We start from the raw sequence: 23,936 nt of genomic DNA on the forward strand, positions 1-23,936 counted from the left end.
CGTGTTCTAGAAAATCTACATAGTTCTACATAGTTCTGAATGCACCACTGATGCACCACTTTAGTCTTTTTTTCCCTGCAGAAGTGTCTGTGTCGGTGTGAGTGTGTGTCCTTGCCTTCTTAAACAGTTTAGTTGCCAGAAGACATCAATTGCACGTTCCTAACCCTTTCCAGCATCGAACCTTGAATTTTCTACAAACTTACTCCGCTTTTGACAGGTTTCAGCTTCATCACTCTGCTTTTGAGTCATGCACTATCTCACTTGTATGTATTACCAGTCGATATCCAGACAGATGATCCGCTGCATTGCCTCTCAGCTCTGCTCCATCAGCCATTGTGAGAACTTATGCAGAGGCACGACTCCATATTGAACTGGGTGATAAGTAAACTTAGTGAACATAATGTACTATATAATGCATTATTCCACCACTAAGAGAGATCGCAAAAAAATTATAGTTTTGATTGGTAAAAGAAAAAAAATATTCTGATGATATTTTCCTTGCTTACATCTGACTACTCTTTTAGAGGCACATGGTTTAGGAAAAGGCTCTTAATAGAGACAGTCATTCGATCATTTATTTTGGTACTGTCCATATGTAGCTTGTTTTGGTCACAGGTCAATGGCTGAAGAATTGCAACATTTACCTGGAACTAACTCTGCAGATGTCAGTACCGGGTGATTTGTAAAGTCGATCAATAATATAATAATACTTTTGCAAAAATCTTTATCTTTAATTTACAATCTGTTGAAACTATGAGAATAGAAAGGTTCAGAACGTTTGTGAAACATCACAGAACAGATGAAAAAGATATGGCAAATAGAAATCCCATATTAAGAGATAGATGTTAGGGGTTGAGTGGAGCTGAAGAGTGGGACAATAACAACAACATAACTCATGTCAAATATACTGTGTCCGTGAACTATATATAGGTTCAGACATGTTGTGAAACAGCACAGTAAAAAATATATGGTAAATAGAAATCAAACTGGATGGACATCAGAAATAGATGAGATCATTTAAGGGTAGAGGAAGGACAGGATTAAAAACAAATAAAATATAACTATTGTAAAATAGATAGTATCTGTAAAATGTATATAGTATGTATAAGCTGGAAGTAGAAGCCTAAGAAGTGTTGGTCATTAGTTTACTCCAATTAGGGGAGGGGTGGTAGGGTTAGTGGAAAATAATATATTTTTTAAAGATATGTATGTATATATACATTACCAGTCAAAGGTTTGTACACAAGTACTCATTCAAGTTTGTTTTTTTAATTGTAGAATAATAGTGAATACATTACAACTACAAAATAACACATATGAAATCATGTAGTAACCAAAAAAGTGTCAAAATAGATTTTATATTTGAGATTTTTCAAAGTAGCCACCCTTTGCCTTGATGACAGCTTTGCACACTTGTGGCATTCTCTCAACCAGCTTCACCTGGAATGCCAAATAGGTCTATCTTCTGTGGTGGCATATTTCTGCTTTACCAAATGAGGAGAGTTACAAACTACACACCAGTCAGAGTTATGCTTAAACTACATCTTTAATAATAATAAGCTTTGCAATAGCATTTGACTTTCAACAATTCACTATTTCTAATGAACCGTTGAGAAGTGACTACAGAAACGTACAAAGATTTTTTAGCGCCAAGATACACCCATCTCAACTTGCACTGATGAACCACAGATCTTAGGAACAGTTCACAAAGGTTAGGATTTGTATGAAAAATATCTAAAATCTGAAATATAATAATAATAATAATATATGCCATTTCGCAGACGCTTTTATTTTGATTTACTTACTACATGATTCCATATGTGTGGTTATTACTGCATTGTCGGAACTAGAAGCACAAGTATTTCGCTACACTCGCATGAACATCTGCTAACCATGTGTATGTGACAAATAAATTGGATTTGATTTGATTTTGATTTGATGTCTTCACAATTATTCTACAATCTAGAAAATAGTCAAAATAAAGAAAAACCCTTGAATGAGTAGATATGTCCAAACTGTATTTACAAATAAATATATGGGGGATTGGAAAAGATGCACACAATTACATTGATGGAAGCTACAATCTCTCTGCAATATTAAAGCTGATCTACCCCCCAAAAAATGCAATAAAAAATAATTATGAAAATTATTAGAGACAGACCAAAGATGCTCCAAACCAAGTCGGATGTCACCTGGAGGCCGTCATGGCCCTCAATTTTGCTGTCGGAATTGAGGGGGCATCGTAAATTCCACAGTGATCAAATATGTTTTATTCCTCTGTATTTCAGAGTCTATTCAATGTTTTATTGCCTGCAAGATCCACATCACAGGCAAATGGGTCATTACAAAACAATCCATTATGCCCCTGAAGAATCAACTTGCAATGACAGATACATATTTCAAATGAGGATGTTCGCCATTGTAACTGTAATTTGAGAATAACAAAGGCTAAAATGGCCAGGGAGTTGGGCTATAATTATTGACAATAGTGCTGAGCAATTTATCTGAAATTGAGTTTACTTTTCTACTTTTGACAACTAATTGACCAACATGGGTTATTTGAATACCATTACGTTAGTATTCTTTCTGTGAGCTCAATGCGCACATTGCAGTTCCTCTAGAGATTAATCAGATCCTACCTGAACTGTGCGATGTATTAAGGCGTTGTAGTTTCCAACAGGCTAATAGTTTAGAGCATACAACTTGGTAATTAACTACAATGCCCATAATCCATTGCACATCTACTTTTCCGGTCAGTGTTTCTTTTATGACTGATACAGAAGAGACTGAAAAATGCGGGATCATGAGGTTATATAGAGAGCAGCTGTTGCTTGGCGAGGTATCTCTACCTAAAAATAAACGTTCTAAGTGATTGATAGTTGGTATTCGGCAGACATAAAAGTAATCTTTATTGACTTTGAAGAACTACAAAATAGTGATTTTGTCAAACAGCATAGGCAGCTGCTCTATAGAGATGAGATGATGACTTGGAATGAAATAATAAAGTCATCAAATAAAACAAATGTAATATACATAACAACTGAAATATTTTATTAAAATGGTTGCTCATGGGACTTTTTAATTGTTTTATTTTGTGTTGTTATAGGATTCAACCCATATAATGCATAGTGCATTTCATGTAAACATGTTTTTTTGAAAACCAAACCGACCTCAAAAAGCACTAATCGCACTACGGGGCGAAGCTTACTTGTGGAGTGGTGAGAAATTCTGATACTGTAAATCTGCAACTACAAAAAAAGACCTAAGTTCGCCACCTGTCATATTCAATCGTTATTAGTTACTAAACAGACCCTTCGGCTCAACAATATGATACTTGGAATGGAACACTAGTGAAATGGTCCACCCACAGACAGGAGGCTAGTCACTTTAATAATGTTTACATCCTGCTTTACTCATTGCATATGTATATTCTGTATTCTCCTGTATTTCAGTCAATGCCACTATGACATCGCTCGTCCTAATATTTATACATTTCTTAATTCCATTCTTTTACTTTTAGATTTGTGTGTATTGTTGTGTTGAGGCTAGGAACACAAGCATTTCACTACACCCGCATTAACATCTGCTAAATATGTGTATGTGACCAGTAACATTTGATTTGATTTGATTTACCCCTCAAACAATATTTCACTACACTACAATACACTAGAGCTTTTGGAGATACTAGTAAACTAGTCTTTAGCGAGATAGTCTTTGAAACAAATGGGTGATTTTCTCCCCTAATTTGCCCCTTCTCCATCACTATCGGGTAAAAAAAAAACATTTTGAAAAGAAACAGCATTTCGCTGAAGAAATGAGGTCAGTTAATTGGGTCATCTCATAGATTGAAAAGGACACACACCTAAATATTGTAACCAAGATTCACAATTTTCCACATCAGCTGGAGCAAAATAAATCTCTCAAAATAAATATTCCAGCAACAGTGAGATGGTAAGAAGCCACTGGGAAGCCAAAGAAGTGCTGGAAGTGTGTCTGTGGCGATTTGGAAATTAAATCAGTCTTCAGCATGCCGACTGGCACACAACATGCATTTCAAATTCAACTTTGGGAAATGTCTATGCTGAGGTGCCGTTGATGTTTATTTCACTGTAGTTCCCTGGAGCCCTACCATCAGTCACACAGTAAACAGTTCTGTTCAACAACAGTTGGTGGCCTGATTATTATCTTTTTGAGATAATGAGAATTAAGATGACAGTAATCCTCTCGCTCTCAGGTTTTTAGCTCTGAACCGTCTTATCGTCCACAGAGGTTTAGGCCTGTATATCATTCCCAATCCTAGCACTGCACTGATAATGTAAGGTAGGCCTGTATGGTAAAAATAGTTCAATGAAGAATGCAAAACCCTGCCATGTCCCACTCATTATAGTGGCAGGTTTATGGTAGAGGCCAGGGTCATGATGAGTTCACAACCAATAAATCTCAAGTAGCTGTATTATTAACGATAACCCTATATGCCCTCCCGCTGTGACAGTACAATATCCTGCAGTATAATGTTACCATGGTTACACATGTCATAAGGTCAAGATCTTTGAGAGGGTCAGATGTTTTTTTCTAATTTGCAGTCAGAGACATGAAGCTTCTTGATTTTCATTAGACCTTAGAGTCAAAGTCATATTCAATATGTTTTGAACTAAAACGAGGTGATCTGCTCCATTTAATCCTCTTGTTGAACATGTCAGCTTGGCTATAACATAGCCATCAGGTTTTCCTTGTATACAGTAAGCCAATTCAAATCATTTCTGTAAGGCATTCATGTGTAAATAGAACTCACGTTCAACCCAAAAATGTGAGTGGCACAGTTTCTAGCAACCTTCAAAGTAGCCTACAGTACATGCCAATTCAATCTGAAAAGCTTATCATTGTAATCCTTTTAATCCTTTGAAATCCAAGCAGACAGAGCAAGTTACAGCCTTGTTTCCAAAATGGAAATGTTCTGTTCATTTGAACTGTCAGTTATGCAAATTAATTACAATTAATTGTAATGACATTGGGCCTTTTTTTTCAATGAGGATTTGTTCAAGTGGTGAGTTGACCAAGACTGTGAAGGCCGGGACCATCTTTCCCTGCGCAGGGTATCATAGCAGCCAGGCAAGGACAGACCTCTTGGGTATATGTTTTGCTGTCATTGATGATTTCCTCAAGGTCTCTCAAGCATTAGATGGGAATCTCCAAATCCACTGGCTCCTGTCGACCAGAAACCATTCATCCTCACAGGCCATAGTCCACAAAACTTTTGCACTCCATTTCAAAAATGTATGCCTTCGACTAGACATCTCTTTCTCGCTGTCACCTTAAATCGACATCGGTCAGGTCAGTTTTTAGTACTCTGTATAGTTTGTTTTCAAACTGAGATTGTGTGTTTTGGATAACCTGACAAACTACTGTCAAGAGCTTAACCATGGCTTATATGGCTTGAATCCAGAAACGTTCAGTCCCTATCTTGAACATCACATTGACAACTTGCCAGTGGGGAATTTTCATGAGACACATGGTTCAATCAATGAAAGGATTTGAGTGGGAGCTTACGTTCTCTGTTTGTGTCTGCAATTTTCTGTTCAGGCAAAGTAACAGATGCAGTTGGCAGGGAAATATTTTTCTTTGGCAAGAACATGACATGACAACACAATATTACACAGAGATAAGGGGTTATTGGAGGAACATTTAGTTGGCTAATCATTTCCATTTTTATGAGCTCATAATAAAACATTGTAAGGGCCCTTTGGTTATAACCGGTCATATATTTATATACCACCTGTCGACCGGATGTAAAGCAAGCTGTCAGCAATTTATGATGCAATATTCGTGGACAGATCATAGATTAATCAAAGAAATAAAGCATTATAAACAATAAATTATTGGTGTGTCAGTGTCCTGAGTGAATAAACTTAATTAATGGGTTGTTTCACCCAGCATATAACATCTATGTAGCCTAGCGAAAGTAAACTCAGCACAGGACACAAAATAATTTGGGGTTGTTTATTCTGTCGAAGCTTACATTTAGAATAGGATAATGTAGGAGGTAAATCCCCATAAAGTAAAGTTCAGTCTAAATCACAATCAAGTGAAATACATATGTTTAGTAAAGTGCATAAAAACAATCTGAGTACAATAAGAACAAAGTGAAATGCATAAACGGTAGTGGCTCTGCTATTAACACACTGTCTATGTGATACCCTAACCCCACATGGAACAGCAGATCCTCATCTCACCCATACAGCAGCTTCAAATAATACACTTGTCACGGTCTTCCTCCTCCTCCGCAAGAAGGATCAGAGGACCAAAATGCGGCGTGGTATATGTTCATAGTGAATTTTAATAAAGAGAACACTGAACACTGCAACACTATACAAAAGAGTAACAAAAACAATAAACCAATGACGACCGTGAAGCTACAAATGAGACCTGTGCTGACACAAGCCACGAACATAGACAATCACCCACAAACAAACAGTGCAACCCAGGCTACCTAAGTATGATTCTCAATCAGAGACAACTAATGACACCTGCCTCTGATTCAGTACCATACTAGGCCGAAACATAGAAATACCCCAAAACATAGAAAAACAAACATAGACTCTGCAGGCAGCAGAACATTCTCCACGGCGTCTCCAGACTCTGTCACGTCTGTCACATGCTCAGTGTGAACCTGCTTTCATCCGTGAAGAGCACAGGGCGCCAGTGGCGAATTTGACCATCTTGGTGTTCTCTGGCAAATGCCAAACATCCTGCACGGTGTTGGGCTGTAAAGCACAACCCCCACCTGTGGACGTCGGGCCCTCATACCACCCTCATGGCGTCTGTTTCTGACCGTTTGAGCAGACACATGCACATTTGTGGCCTGATGGAGGTCATTTTGCAGGGCTCTGGCTGTGCTCCTCCTTGCACAAAGGCGGAGGTAGCGGTCCTGCTGCTGGGTTGTTGCCCTCCTACGGCCTCCTCCACGTCTCCTGATGTACTGGCCTGTCTCCTGGTAGCGCCTCCATGTTCTGGACACTACGCTGACAGACACAGCAAACCTTCTTGCCACAGCTCGCATTGATGTACCATCCTGGATGAGCTGCACTACCTGAGCCACTTGTGTGGGTTGTAGACTCCGTCTCATGCTACCACTAGAGTGAAAATACCGCCAGCATTCAAAAGTGACCAAAACATCAGCCAGGAAGCATAGGAACTGAGAAGTGGTCTGTGGTCACCACCTGCAGAACCGCTCCTTTATTGGGGGTGTCTTGCTAAATTGCCTATAATTTCCACCTGTTGTCTATTCCATTTGCACAACAGTATGTGACATTTATTGTCAATCAGTGTTGCTTCCTAAGTGGACAGTTTGATTTCACAGAAGTGTGATTGACTTGGAATTACATTGTGTTATTAAGTGTTCCCTTTATTGTTCCCTTTAACATGGTTCTGCGAGCACTAGTATTCAGCTAGCAAGAAGCTAACATCCTCATGTCAATCCATCTAAAGTAACGTTGGATCCACTATGAATTACAACAGCTTTCCAGTGTAATTACTTGCTCTCACTCTTACACACTGCGCAGGCGCACGACCATAAGCGCTTGCACACATTGTTTAAGGATCTCTTAAAGAGACAGTGCCATCTAGTGGATATAAATTAATACAGCTATGTGTTTTTACCACCTGGCTACACTTATATTAACTGTGGAGGGATTAAAGAGAACGTAACACCTATTTCTCAATATCAGAAATTTAAAGCACCCCAAGAAGACATTCCCAAATTACAAATTTAAATGAAATGTTATAATATTGTAATGTTGTTCTCGAAGTTGGGTTTGAGGTTTTCTCCAAATCAGCTCTCACTTCGGAAACAATGCCCTGCGGTCAGTGTCACATGGTAAATTAAAAACTTGTGAAAAAGTGGGATAGTATATCCTGTATATGCTGTCCCTACCATTAAGGTGGCATCTCAAACAGACAGCAGCATCAGCGGAGATCAAGCTTTATCACTGTTATGGAAGTGAACCGTGTAGGTGGAAGAGCTAGCTTGCTACTGCTCTACTAACGTTAGCTAGCTATAGAGCTACCTCATTTAGCTCAAGTATTCCATCTAAATAACACTGATAAGACTAACCAAATGTAAACATGTCTGCCAGCTGTTGGTTGCTAACTGCTGATGCTGTCATAGCCCACCTTGTACAGTACCAGTCAAAAGTTTGGACCCACCTAATCATTCAAAGGTTTTTCTTTATTTTTTTTATTTTCTAGTGTCACACCCTGATCTGTTTCACCTGTCTTTGTGCTTGTCTCCACCCCCCGAGGTGTCGCCCATCTTCCCCATTATACCCAGTGTATACCTGTGTTCTCAGTTTGTCTGTTGCCAGTTTGTCTTGTTTGTCAAGCCTTCCAACGGTTTTCCCTAGTTCCTGTTTTCTAGTTTCCCGGTTTTGACCATTCTGCCTGCCGTTCTGTACCTTGTCACACCACACTGGATTATTGATCTCTACCTGCCCTGAGACTGACTGCGATTCTGTACCTTATGTGCTCGGATCTGGATTATTGACCTCTGCCTGACCTGTCGTTTTGCCTGACCCCTGTTCAAGTATTAAACTTTTGTAAATTAGACACTGTCTGCATCTGAGTCTTCTCTTGAAATGTGATAAATAGTGAAGACGTCACCTCCTCAAAGCCTTAAACACGGATATCATCCTAACCAACTTGCCCTCTATTCACTGCCTCATTGCCTGCATCCGTAATGGGTCAGCGGTCAAACGACCTCCACTCATCACTGTAAAACGCTCCCTGAAACACTTCAACGAGCAGGCCTTTCTAATAGACCTGACCGGGGTATCCTGGAAGGATATTGATCTCATCCCGTCAGTAGAGAATGCCTGGATATTTTTTTTAAATGCCTTCCTAACCATCTTAAATAAACATGCCCCATTCAAGAAATTTAGAACCAGGAACAGATATAGCCCTTGGTTCTCCCCAGACCTGACTGCCCTTAACCAACACAAAAACATCCTATGGCGTTCTGCATTAGCATCGAACAGCCCCCGTGATATGCAGCTGTTCAGGGAAGCTAGAAACCATTATACACAGGCAGGTAGAAAAGCCAAGGCTAGCTTTTTCAAGCAGAAATTTGCTTCCTGCAACACTAACTCAAAAAAGTTCTGGGACACTGTAAAGTCCATGGAGAATAAGAACACCTCCTCCCAGCTGCCCACTGCACTGAAGATAGGAAACACTGTCACCACTGATAAATCCACCATAATTGAGAATTTCAAATAGCATTTTTCTACGGCTGGCCATGCTTTCCACCTAGCTACTCCAAATCCCGGTCAACAGCACTGCACCCCCCACAGCAACTCACCCAAGCCTTCCCCATTTCTCCTTCTCCCAAATCCGTTCAGCTGATGTTCTGAAAGAGCTGCAAAATCTGGACCCCTACAAATCAGCCGGGCTAGACAATCTGGACCCTTTCTTTCTAAAATGATCTGCCGAAATTGTTGCCACCCCTATTACTAGCCTGTTCAACCCCTTTCGTTGTCGTCTGAGATTCCCAAAGATTGGAAAGCAGCTGCGGTCATCCCCCTCTTCAAAGGGGGGGACACTCTTGACCCAAACTGCTACAGACCTATATCTATCCTACCATGCCGTTCTAAAGCCAAGTCAACAAACAGATTACCGACCATTTCGAATCTCACCATACCTTCTCTGCTATGCAATCTGGTTTCAGAGCTGGTCATGGGTGCACCTCAGCCACGCTCAAGGTCCTAAACGATATCTTAACCGCCATCGATAAGAAACATTACTGTGCAGACGTATTCATTGATCTGGCCAAGGCTTTCGACTCTGTCAATCACCACATCCTCATCGGCAGACTCGACAGCCTTAGTTTCTCAAATGATTGCCTCGCCTGGTTCACAAACTACTTCTCTGATAGAGAGGGGTGGCAGGGTGGCCTAGTGGTTAGTAGTTGGACTAGTAACCGCAAGGTTGTAAGTTCTAATCCTCGAGCTGACAAGGTACAAATCTATGGTTCTGCCCCTGAACAGGCAGTTAACCCACTGTTCCTAGGCCGTCATTGAAAATAAGAATTTGTTCTTAACTGACTTGCCTAGTAAAATAAAGGTAAAATAAAAATAAAAAATAAATAAAAAGTTCAGTGTGTCAAATTGGAGGGTCTTCTGTCCGGACCTCTGGCAGTCTATATGGGGGTGCCACAGGGTTCAATTCTTGGACTGACTCTCTTCTCTGTATACATCAATGAGGTCGCTCTTGCTGCTGGTGAGTCTCTGATCCACCTCTACGCAGACGACACCATTCTGTATACTTCTGGCCATGCGTGTGCAAAGCTGTCATCAAAGCAAATGGTGGCTACTTTGAAGAATCTCAAATAGAAAATATAACACTTTTTTGGTTTCTACATTATTCCATATTTGTTATTTACTAGTTTTTTAAGCCCATGTAATGCTTTGTAGGTTTGCAGTAAAACCTTGAAATCAGCCCTAGCCTTAACAGGAAGCCAGTGCAGAGAGGCTAGCACTGGAGTAATATGATGAATTTTTTTTGGTTCTAGACAATTTTCTTGCAGCCATGTTTAGCACTAACTGAAGTTAATTTCGTGCTTTATCCGGGTAGCCGGAAAGTAGAGCATTGCAGTAGTCTAATCTAGAAGTGACGAAGGCATGGAAACATTTTTCCTCATAATTTTTGTATAGAAAGTTTCTGATTTTTGCAATGTTATGTGGATTGAAAAAAGATGTCCTTGTAACAGTCTTGATATTTTTGTCAAAAGAGAGATCAGGGTCCAGAGTAACGCCGAGGTCCTTCGCAGTTTTGTTTGAGACTGTACAACTGTACAACCATCAATATTAATTGTCAGATCTAACAGAAGATCTCTTTGTTTCTTGGGACCTAGAACTAGCATCTCTGTTTTGTCCGAGTTTAAAAGTAAAACATTTGCCGCCATCCACTTCCTTATGTCTGAAACACAGGCTTCAAGGGAGGGCAATTTTGGGGCTTCACCATATTTCATCGAAATGTACAGCTGTGCATCGTCCACATAGCAGTGAAAGTTAACATTATATTTCCGAATGACATCACCAAGAGGTGAAATATATAGTGAAAACAATAGTGGTCCTAAAATGGAACCTTGAGGAGCACCGAAATGTACAGTTGATTTGTCAGAGGACAAAGATCTAAGCCAGGCCAGAACTTGTCCGTGTAGACCAATTTGGGTTTCCAATCTCTGTCCGATGGGATCCACACAGACTCGTTTCACCAAAAACCTCTGTAATGCAAAATTCTCTCTCATTTTATGAGGGAACATTGGCGTTATCTTCGAAGAAACACACTGAGCACAGGCATCAGTTCAGCGTCTAATTTTGATTTACATTTGGATGAGTCAACTAATTAGAATTCATTGTGAAATCAACTAAAAATGTTAGGTTAAAAGTTACCTTAAAAAATAGAAAATTCCCTTAGGTTAATGACTTTTCAAATCCAAATCCATCACATTGAATTTTTTGGTTGAAATGATAGTTTGACCCATAGGTTGGATGAAGGCGTCAACTTCAATCAGCTTTCTGGCTTATGTTCAGTGGAGAATGTTGTAGCAAAAGGTTTTGAAACATATATAATACACAATTGACAAAGCATAGATCATATTAAGAAGGAATAGTCTATCATCCCAAAGTTCTTGAAATAGAATTTGTGGCTTAAATGATTTGGATATGAATTGAAAAACCAATATCAGGAATAATATCAGGAATATTATCTTTATTGATGCTAAAACATTTGGAGACCAGGTAAACAAAACCAAAGCATGGATTGCTGTCTTACCTTGTGTATACACTGAGTGTACAAAACATTAGGAATACCTGCTCATTTTATGACATAGACTGACCTGGTGAATCCAGGTGAAAGCTCTGATCCCCTATTGATGTCACTTGTTAAATCCACTTCAATCAGTGTAGATGAAGGGGAGGAGACAGGTTAAAGAATGATATTTAATTGAGACATGATTGTGTACGTCTGCTATTCAGAGAGTGAATGGACAAAACAAAATATTTAAGTGCCTTTGAACAGGTTGTGGTAGTAGGTGCCAGGCGCACCAATTTAAGTGGGTCAAGAACTACAACACTGCTTGGTTATTCACGCTCAACAGTTTCCTGTGTGTATCAAGAATGGTCAACCACCCAAAGGACATCCAGCCAACCTGACACAACTTTGGGAAGCATTGGAGTTAACATGGGCCAGCATCCCTGTCAAACGCTTTTGACACCTTGTAGAATCCATGCCCCGATGAATTGAGGCTGTTCTGAGGGCAAAAGGGGTGCAACTCAATATTAGGAAGGTGTTCCTAAAGTGTTGTACACTCAGTGTAGACTGCTAATCTTTTGTGGACAGACTATATAACATAAATGGTATCGTAACATCTGTCAAAAGACTGTTCAATGCAATATCTAGCGGCCTATTGCCCACCTTCCATTTCTTGTTCTATAATTTCTCATTCATCTCCTCTCAGTACTTAATCGACAGTGGTGTTGTGGAGGGTAAACGCCATTTACACATGTATTTTGCCTGAGCGCTTACCTTCCTATTGTGGAAAAATGAATGGAAAACATAGGGAGCGTTACTGTATTTACCGCGGACGTGAATCAGATTTTATCCACCGCTTATTTTTTATATTGTTTTACACTATATTGCTGTCAATTGGGAAGGTGGCGCAACAATTTGGTTCTGGGTTGATGAGATGAATAGACTGCTTACAGGGTAAGAAAACCTAAATGTAATTTTGTAATTTGGGTGACCTATCTCTTTAATGACTTTTAAGAGGCCACACAGTTTGAAGAGTGCATGTGGTTCCTTACAATTTCACTTTCAATTAAGCATCTGATGTTGTGCAGGTTAGTGGAATGGTATTCCCTCCGAGTGAAATGAAACGGGTTCATGCCAGTCCTACCTCAAGATGAGTCATCCTAGTTAATTAAGAAATTTCAAATCACCCCCTCTTTGGATGAATCTATTAAGATATCGGTTAATTAAAAGAAGGATAGCCAAAGGTTACTACAGGATGATTGATTGTAAAACCTTAGAGAGATTCAAAGACGATCATAGGTAGTCTGCAACAGTTTTATTTGTGTCATTTGCATGGCTCTGTACAGTGGCTCTAAGGGGCAAAATAGTTTCCCCTGACTCAAGTCATGCTGAGTTGCCTTTCCCAAAACACTTGGAAAGTGGAGATGTCACAAACCACATTAATGTAAACAAAACTGCAGACACCTTGTCAGTTTTGTAGACAGACTTAGCTAAATGTCTTCTCCCCACAGTTAGCCAAGATGGTTAGCTATCTATCTAAGGTTGTTTACATTTAGCAATCGCTCATACAGTCTTTTGCTAGCTATCGTAGCATTGTCGTATCCAAAAATGATGAGATGGTTCCAATTGTTAGTTTAGTGATTGTGACACAGCCTTCATTCACTTTCCATGCATATCTGTGCCCTTCCTTGAGGCATGTCCACATTGGGGAAGAGTTAGTAGTGGCAGTAGGTTTGTAATTATTGTATTGTTAGTAGGAAGTCTCCCCTGCTGTGTATGATGATGATTTGAATTTCAGACAGATGTTCTCTCTGTACCCAATCAAGTATTACCTGAATTTGGTAGAGAGACTTTAAAGGACCAATGCAGCCGGTTTTATTTCAATATTAAATCATTTCTGGGTAACAATTAGGTACCTTATTGTGATTTTTTTTCAATTAAAATAGTCAAAAATAAACTAAAATAGCTTCTTAGAAAAGAGTAATTTTAGCAAGACTTTTGCTAGGACTGTCTGGGTGTGGTCTGAGTGGGAAGGGAAAACTGAAAACTAGCTGTTATTGGCAGAGAGGTTTGGAACTCTTTTTCTTATCGGTCTATTAACTAGGCAGGCCAAAACTCCATCCCACCGAAACAGGCTAAAATTTCAGGCAGTCTTTTCAAACAGCTGTTATGTCATAGGGATGACTTTAGCTCCTATATGAATAGAATTTATACTGACATTTGCATGCGCTCACAAATTATTGTCCTTATTTGGGCTCCCAAGTGGCGCAGCGGTCTACGGCACTGCATCTCTGTGCTAGAGATATCACTACAGAGCCTGGTTCGATTCTATTCAAAATCAAATGTATTTATATAGCCCTTCTTACATCAGCTGATATATCAAAGTGCTGTGAAGACCCCTAGCCTAAAACCCCAAACAGCAAGCAATGCAGGTGAAGAAGCACCTGTATCACAGCATCTGTATCACAACCGGCCGTGATTGGGAGTCCCATAGGGCGGCACACAATTGGACCAGCATCGTCAGGGTTAGGGTTTGGCCAAGATAGGCCGTCTTTGTTTATAAGAATTTGTTCTTATCTGACTTTCCTAGCTAAATAAAGGTTCAGTAAAATGGATAGCATGTGTGTGCTGTGACATGGAGATTTGCTGTGCTTAATTGTATTAACTTTTTTAACCACCCTCCTCCTGTGATTGGAGCATCCCTTAAACTATTGCCTCTCTTTAATTGCAGTTCACACCCTCTGCCTCCTTTATAACCTGTGGCACACCTGTGTTCGAGCCAAGCACCTCTGTTAGGGCAGTGTGGGGAGCAGGAGCGCTTCCGTGATTTTAGACTGTAGTCCTGGCAACTGTAACCCACGAGATACAGGCAACTCAGAAAGATGGCGGAAGCTGGAGCAGGTGGTAAACTTGATGCTGGTAAAAGCAAGGAAGATTGGACACTAGTCCAAAATAATGGAAAATGGACAAAAGTAGTGCTTGAAAACAAAACCGATAGTTCTGCGAATGCCGCTTCTTATCTTGCAGGAGTGGCAGATCAAGTTGCCAAACCAAGGAATCCATTTGAAACATTAATAGCTGGTGGAAAGAGTGATGGGCATGCAAAGAGCATGCAAAATGCAGTGAGGATTACGAGATGTTTTGATTTTGTGTACTTCTGAGACGCAGAAAGAGCTTGTGTTGCATTGTACTCGTGTCGTGTGTAGCCCGTCAGAGCAGAGCACCCCTCAAGGGGGTAATATCTGGTGTTGTCTGGGAAGTCAAGATAGAAAAAATACAAAATATCCCTGGAGTGACTGATGCGTGTCGGATGAATCGAATAGTTAATGGAGAGAAAGTGAAGTCTATCTGTGCTTTTGTTTTTGTCCCCAGATTGCTGTAGAGTGATTGCTTTAGGACACGTGGCACATGTATGTAGAAAAAAGAAGCAAAGGTGTGAAGGTTGTGGAGAAGAGTTTTGATTGTGTGAAATGATTCAATTGTTGTGGGAACCATGTTGCTTCATCTTTAGAATGCCCGATGAGGGTGATGGAAAATGTGGTGGCTCAAGTCAAGGCCAACCAGAACATATCATATGCAGTGGCTGTCAAGAGTGTTGAGGGAGCAAATGTTTTGAAAGGGCCCATGGTGGTGGATAGGTATTGACTGCAGGTGGCAGGGGTTGCCTCTCATCAGAGCAAGATCCAGAGATTCTACAATATAAGTAGGTGGGCATCATGGTGGATGCAGCAGAGGTTTCTGGGATTGGAGGACTTCTCGGCGAAGGAGTTACATGAAAGGCTGTCATGAGCCGTACTACCCTCTCAGGCCCCAGAGCCTAAGTGGGGAGATATGGAGCTTCGAAGGAGGGAAGAAGTGGGAGACTGTTTTGTTTTGTCGACTATTTTAGTTGTGAAGAGTAAGTTAGTTTTCCCCATGAAGCATATTTTTATTGTTTACTTTGAATCCAGTTGTGGGTAGCAATACAACTTTTAGGATGTAGTCCACCCTAAATCCCCACCAAAGGGTCCAAACGACAAAGGTCTGAGCTGCGGAGCTCTGGTTGGAGCTATTTCTTAATGGCGCCCGTCTTAAACATAGTACGCTCTGCTTTAAGGGTTGTCGGCTATCGTTTGTTCTTTTATAGTTCTTGCTCCAAGTGACATGATTTGATTTCCTAGGTATTTACTATTGGCTGAGTAGCATGCAAGCCACCATCCGGGTATGTATTGATTGATGATTGTTGTGACACTGGCTTGAAGAAAGAAGATTTCCAGTTGGTTTTTAACCTGTAAATGAACAGAGTTTATTGTAATAATATGTTATATTTTTGATTAAGTTTTGTCCATTGTATTGCTCATGACCCAATCCAATAGATGGCCTGTCACAAATGTGTCTTATACTGGTTGAGGTGTTCCCCTCATTTAACAAGAACTGGCATAGTCTGGTAGTTGAGCAATTTTAGTCACTGCCCCTCTTGGCCAGGGTGTGACACTTAGACTAAAAGGCCCTTATTAACATTTCACAGTACTTTTCCAACCTCAGTTTGGAAATAAAGTATATATAAAACACAGAAAAATCACTTTTTTCTCTGCACTGGGCCTTTAGATATTTAGATTGTGCTTGAAAAAGAAATGTACGTTATCATACTTTAAACTTATTTTAATTTACTAGAAGACTTTGAAACTCAGATGAAAGCACTGCAGGGCACTTTAATTCAAAACATGAATGAAGTTATTAAAAAAGATAAATACTGAATACATTATGATACAATATAACTTTATTATCCCTCATGAGGGAATTACCTCAGACTACAAAAGAAAAACGAATGGAACATGTCATAAGTTGAAGTAATTTGCACAGTAGGCCTACATATTTTATCTATCATGGCATACTATCCCAACTAATAGGAAGCCCTGCTTCTTATCATGCACTGTAGACAGCACTACTTAAAAAAATTAAACCGAGTGTGTTGCTCAATCGGGGATTGCTGTTCAGTAGTGCGAGAACAATGAGATGGCAAATAACAAGGCATACTCATACCAACCAATTAGAGAGGGAGAATCACATCTCCTCCTTAAAGAAAAGTCAATAGACTGCATTATATGGTGATGATATTAAACTCCATCACTAGGACTCTGGGGTGTATTGTATTATCCTTAATTGAAAATATTTGAAAACGATGAGCTGTGAATCATAAGCATGCCCACTGTGTCTACTCTCTGACCAAGTTAATCAATTGACATGATTAAAACACAGATCCCGCACTAATGGCATTAAAATGATGGCGACCACTGTTTTCATAATCAGCCTTTTCACCTTGTGCTATATTGCATTGCAGATTCCACTGCGCAGTTTGAACACGATGGTGAAATGCACTGATAGAATCATTTCTGGACCATGTATTCTGTGCATGTACTGAACAGCCGTCCTACAAACATTGTTTTTCTTCCCTCCAGACATTGAGACGCAGGGTAAATTGGTCATGGTCTGCACAGAAGCCATGGGTATAATACCTTGATTGCATGTTGCAATATATTTTTTTCTCTAGAAATAAATGAAGTTATTTGCTTTCCTCCCATAACAAAATTATAGTATTCATAAGAGATTTGCCAAGTGCTTAGGTGCCCATCTCTGTTACTCAATCGCACAATATTTCTGATGTGGTGGTTGTTTTGTTCAAGAGGAGCTCATTAGGGCGGTAGCAATTTGTTCCACAGTGACAGTTGAAACTACTCATCCCTCTACAGTGTCTGTCACAAGTTGTCCTGAAATGTATAACACAGAGATCCAGCACTGTGATGCCTAGGTAATATACTTTTTATAGACTTGTGCTTTTGACAGGACATGATATCATACATTATACTTTATATATGATATAATAACTGTATATATAATATACAGTACATGCCATTTAGCTGATGCTTTCATCCAAAGTTACTTAGTCATGCATGCATTATTTATTTGACTCGTTTGGGTGGCCCCAGCGGGAATCGAAAACCACAATCCTTGCAAGCACCATGCTCTACTAACAGAGCCACAGCGGACCACAAGATAATGATGAAAATGAGAGAAATAACATTTTAGTCAAGACTGACTGGATTTTCTAAATGTAATTTCTGCAGTTAGAATACACATAGATGTTGTCTTTTTTACCTTGGTATTATACAATTGTCAAAACACTTGTCAGAAAGTTAACCACAGTGTTTGGCAACTTTGTTCTTATTTACATTTTTTGCACTTCAGAGGGATACTAATAATGTGGAAATGCAACCAATATTATATAAGGGAATTTGCAAAGTCTGTTCACGATGATATAGGTCCCTTATATAATATGACAAGGTTGTTGCATTCAACCCTGCCTTTTTCAGTGAGGACTACTTCTATCACTATGGCCTTGATATCGGCCTAGTGAAATCAGTCCCTAGCATAAAGCATGACATTGGAGATGTTCGTTAACATCGCCCCAGGAGAGGTCGGGAAGGTTCCCGTCAGACTCTATGATGGTATACCTTCCCGGATGCTGTAATGGTTCATAGGCCACAGGCTACAGAGAGTCACCAGAGACAATGATGAGAAAAAGGACAGGAGAGAGAGGATACTCCAAGGCCATGTTGTATTTTAGTGATTTACTATGAATCATGGGTCTCCACATGCCTGGCATTGGGAATAGCTTTTTCAATTACCGTTTTGGTCCCAGTTGTCTTGGGTAAAATGTGATGCAACATTTAGAGTAAATAAGTGTACATTAAATACACTTGGTGCTCGTGGAGAATTCCTCAGTCAATAAATAGATCAACCACCAATCACATAAACTGATTGAAACACTGTAGCTTACCGGTATTCATCTGAAGATATAAGCTTGGAGTTTTACCCTGACCACGGACCATAACTTTTAACCGTTATCTATCAGTGTTTTGCAAATCTCTGGGCTTCACCTTTCAAAACATAGAGGCACTTCTAGGCTCTTAAACCCATTGTAATTATATACGCTACTGTGATACCATCAGCCCTACCTCTGCACCAGATGGATCTTTAAAGGCCCAAGCAGTGTTTTTTTTACCCCTCCCCACTCAGACCACTCATAGACAGTCCTAGCTAAATTCTTGCTTGATAAATAGTTTGTGCTAAAAATACATTTTTGCTCATTTGAATGGAAATCTATTAGAGTAAGGTACTTAAAAGGTCCAATACAGTCATTTTTATCTCAATATCAAATAATTTCTGGCCAACAATTAAATACCTTACTATGACTGTTTTCAAATAAAATTGTAAAAAATACATAAAAATAACGTCTTAGCATAGGGCAATTTTGCTAGGACTGTCTGCAAGTGGTCCAAGTGAGGAGGGGATAACTGAAAACTAGCTCTTATTGGCAGGTTTGGAACTCTTTCTTACTGGTCAATTAACTACACTGAATGGAAATATGAATGCAACATGTAAAGTGTTGGTCCCATGTTTCATGAGTAAAAAATAATAGCCTGAAAAATGTCCATACACACAAAAAGCTTATTTCTCTCAAAATGTGTTTACATCCCTGTTAGTGAGCATTTCTCCTTTGCCAAAATAATCTGTTCACCTGACATGTGTGGCATATAAAGAAGCTGATTAAACAGCATGATCATTACACAGGTGCAAAAAAATGTCACTATAAAATGTGCAGTTTTATCACACAACGCAACGCCACAGATGTATTTTGAAGTTTTGAAGGAGCAATTGGCATACTGACTGCGGGAATGTCCAGGAGAGCTGTTGCCAGATAATTTAATGTTCATTTCTCTACCATAAACTGCCTTCAATGTCGTTTTAGAGAATTTGGCAGTATGTCCACTGGCCTCACAACCGCAGACCAAGTGTCACCAAGACACCCCAGGACCTAATGAATGAATTTAAATTGACTAATTTCGTTATATGAACTGTAACTCAGTAATATCTTTGAAACTGTTGCATGTTGCATTTATTTTTTTGTTCAGTATAATTCACTGCATGGTGATGGAAGGCCACAATGGAAGGCCAAATCTCCATCCCAAAATCTCCAAAATGCCAAAATCCCCATGTCTCCATGTCTTTTCAAACATCTCTTACAATTTCACATCATATTCCAACCTCAGTATGGAAATATATATAAAGCACTGCACTGGGCATTTAATTGTTAACCAGAAATTATTTGATATGGATATGAAAATAGCTTCATTGGGCATTTAACACACAACATTTACTATGTCCTGAAGATTTATTTCAGCTAGGGTACTTTCTCGTCCCTATGAAATGAATACTCAAGTTATTAGGTGCAGCAATAAATTGTGTAGGCTGAGAGATCCACTGTAATGGAAGGGCTGGTCCAATGTGCTTAATGGTTTACAGATGCAACATGTTGGTCTTTAAAGCCCTAAGATGGACTTGGAGGGGAAAAAAGAGTTGAGTGCACTTTTGTAGCAAACGTAGGTAAGTCTCACAGCTTGTATTATTGAATTGCTCACTCATAATTATTTACTTCTGTCCATCTCTAACTTTCACGGCTGGCTGTCAACTATACATTTCTTGTTAGGTCTTAAACAAGTTTTTAGACATTTTTACTTTTGTATAAAAAAAAAATAGAAATACCTTATTTGCATAAGTATTCAGACCCTTTGCTGAGACTTGAAATTGAGCTCCGGTGCATCCTGTTTCCATTCCATTGATCATCCTTGAGTTGTTTCTACAACTTGATTGGAGTACACCTGTGGTAAATTCAATTGATTGGTCATTATTTTGAAAAACACACACCTGTCTATTTAAGGTCCCACTGTTGACAGTGTATATCAGAGTAAAAACCAGGACATTCAGAGACTTGTCCCGAAGCCACTCCTGCATTGTCTTGGCATTGGGCTTCGGGTTGTTTTGCTGTTCGAAGTTTAACCTTCGCCACAGTCTGAGGTTCTGAGCACTCTGCAGCAGGTTTTCATCAAGGATCTCTCTGTACTTCCCCTTTCCCTCGATCCTGACTAGTCTCCCAGTCCCTGACACTAAAAAACATCCCCACGGCATGATGCTGCCACCACCATGTTTCACCGTAGGGGATGGTGCCACGTTACCTCCAGACGTGATCCTTGACATTCAGGCTAAAGAGTTCAAACTTGGTTTAACCAGACCAGGGCTGTTTTTCATGGTTTGGGCAGGCAAATCTTAACATTACAGCATACAATAACATTCTAGACAATTCTGTGCTTCCAACTTTGTGGCAACAGTTTGGGGAAGGTCCTTTCCTGTTTCAGCTTAAAATTCCCCAGTGCACAAAGTGAGGTCCTTACAGAAATGGTTTGTCAGGATCATTTTGGAAGAACTTGACTGGCCTGCACAGAATCCTGACCTCAACCCCATCGAACACCTTTGGGATGAATTGGAAAGCTGACTGCGAGCCGGGCCTAATCACCCAACATCAGAACCTGACCTCAATAATGCTCGTGGCTGAATGGAAGCAAGTCCCTGCAGCAGTGTTCCAACATCTAGTGGAAACCTTAACAGAAGAGTGGATGCTGTTATAGCAGCAAAGGGGGGACCAACGCCATATTAATGCCTGTGATTTTGGAATGAGATGTTCAACGAGCATGACTTTTGGTCATGTAGTGTATCTACCTCAATTACGTCATACATTGATTCAGTGCTGGTACACTGTGTATATACCCCAGTTATTGCTACTCATTGTTTGTTTATTATTACTTTTGTTATAACACACTTTACTTTTCTATTATTTTTTCTTTCTGAATTTTTTTGAAAAAAATGTAAGTACACTTCAAGTCTACACCTGTTGTCTCTGAAGGTCCTTGAGTGGCCCAATCAGAGCCAGACTTGAACCCAATCGAACATCTCCGGAGAGACTTGAAAATAGCTGTGCAGCGATGCTCCCCATCCAACTTCACAGAGCTTGAGAGGATCTGCAGAGAAGAATGGGAGGAACTCCTTCCAAATGTGCCAAGCTTGTAGCGTCATACCCAAGAAGACTCGCTGCCAAAGGTGCTTCAACAAAGTACAGAGTAAAGGGTCTGAATACTTATGTAAATTTTATATTTCAGGTTTTTTTTTTTAATACAGTTGCAAAAATTTGTAAAACCTGTTTTCGTTTTGTCGTTATGGGGTATTGATTGCTGAGGGGAAAAAACAATTGAAACAATTTCAGAATAAGGCTGTAAACGTAACAAAATGTGGAAAAAGTCAAAGGGTGTGAATTCTTTCCGAATGCACTGTATGTCATTGCCAAAGTGAATAACAATGATGTGATTTCGGAATTACTCTGATATGGAAAGTTGGGCCGTAAAACAAATAAAATTGTTCCGCAGGACTCCGGACTTGAAGTAATTCAAAATTAGTGTTTGCTGGATAACAATGCAAGCCTTTGGCTCTGAGACAGCTGTTGATAGCTCTCCCAGAAGCCACTGACAATGGCTGACATATTCTGTGCCCTTTTTCACAAAGTCTATTAAAGCAGTAACATATAGAAGCCTTGTATTTGAGCAATGGTTCCACTTATCGAGGGGGAAAAAATAATTTCTACGAGTGAGCTATATATCAGTGCCAATATACAGTGGTGACAACACTGGAGAAGAAAGAAGAAAACAACATCCACTCAATGGAATGAGACACTAGATCATGGTGAATAACAAAATCTCAAAAGCCATATCTGCATTGAAAACGGATTGGATATGGATGCAGATTATTTTGAACCACTGCGGATGAGTTCATAAAAGGCCTGCTTATGTTGAATCCTCAAAGAGTGCCACAGACAGTGAATGGTAACAGATTTACTTTTGAATATGTCTAACTTAGGAAGATTTATTAGAAATAAACAGCAAAACCAAATGCGACAATGTCAACAACAATGGACCCAAAAACAAAATAATCAGTATTTACTGTCAAATTACTGGTTGATCGCTAAAGTGTGGTGCGCAGCCACCAAAAATAATTTAAAATGTACTTAATTTCCCAGGATGCTTGTGGGAAGTCGCTCTGATTGTCACGTTGGTTTCAGTCTTTCAGCACGAAGTCTGGCCATTGATTTTGAGGGACCTGTATTTGATGTTTGCCCTGAATGCAAACTTGCCCAACTGTTTCTGAGCTCTATAAGTGACAGGGGGATAAGGTGAGAGTTGCTGACACAATAAGCCCCTTCTGGACGGCTCTGTCTGACCTCAGATAGACAGAGAACCTGTCTTTTCCATTCTCTCTGTCTTTTTTTCTTTCTTTCTTACACTCTCGTCTCTCTCTCCTGCTTGATTCACTCTCCTCCCCTCTCTGTCTCTCTCCCCCTCTCAAAATATATTTCCCCTCTTCCTCCCTCCCTCTCTCTGTTCCAGTCTCCCTCTGGTCTTGTTTATCTCCTGTCCCTCTGTCTTCCCCTCAACCACTCTCTGTCCTCTCCTCCTCACTGTCCTCCTCCCTCACCCCTCTCCCAGTTGTTCTGCCTCCACCCCTCCTCCCAGTACTTCTCCCTCTTCCTGACCATGTCACAGCGGATAAGGCCCCTCTGTGTAATGTAGTGAGCTGCGGCTGCACTCCAGTCACCTGGCCTTAATCCCAGCTTCAAACCACAATCCAGGGGCTCACTGTCACAGCCAATCTCCTCTGCCAGCAATGACTCCCTCCCAACTCCCATCCTCCCGCTTCTGACTCCTGCACAGCAGCTAGCACCTGGTTTATTCCATCTCACCCTTATCATTTGTCACATACTGTATACTGCGACAGACTCCTCTGTCTATAGATATCACTGATATCACACCTACAGTAACAATGTCACACTAACTGACACACACATTTACACACGCACTCACACACACCCCATACTGCTATTCAATTACACTTTTTTTTCAGCCTCACACACACCATTCCCAATCACACACACACACACTGTTCCTGTTTACTCCACCCACACGTGATACAAACTTATCCACATCCCAACCTTCCTCTTTGTGTGTTTCATCACCCTTCCCTCCTCCCTCCTCCCACCTCACAGAGTACCATTGAGTGAGCAGGTTGTTTACTGTGGCTTGCCAAACGTGTCACCGGGTAGGCCTGCAGGGACTGTGCAGTAAATATGGTGACAGACAGAATAAAGGCTTGTCTTGTCTTGTGACATACCGAGACAGCTCGGAGCTAGGAGGAGGAGGAGAGGAGTAGGAAGG

The sequence above is a fragment of the Oncorhynchus keta genome, chromosome 12 (assembly GCF_023373465.1).
Source record: "Oncorhynchus keta strain PuntledgeMale-10-30-2019 chromosome 12, Oket_V2, whole genome shotgun sequence".
Lineage (NCBI taxonomy): Eukaryota > Metazoa > Chordata > Actinopteri > Salmoniformes > Salmonidae > Oncorhynchus > Oncorhynchus keta.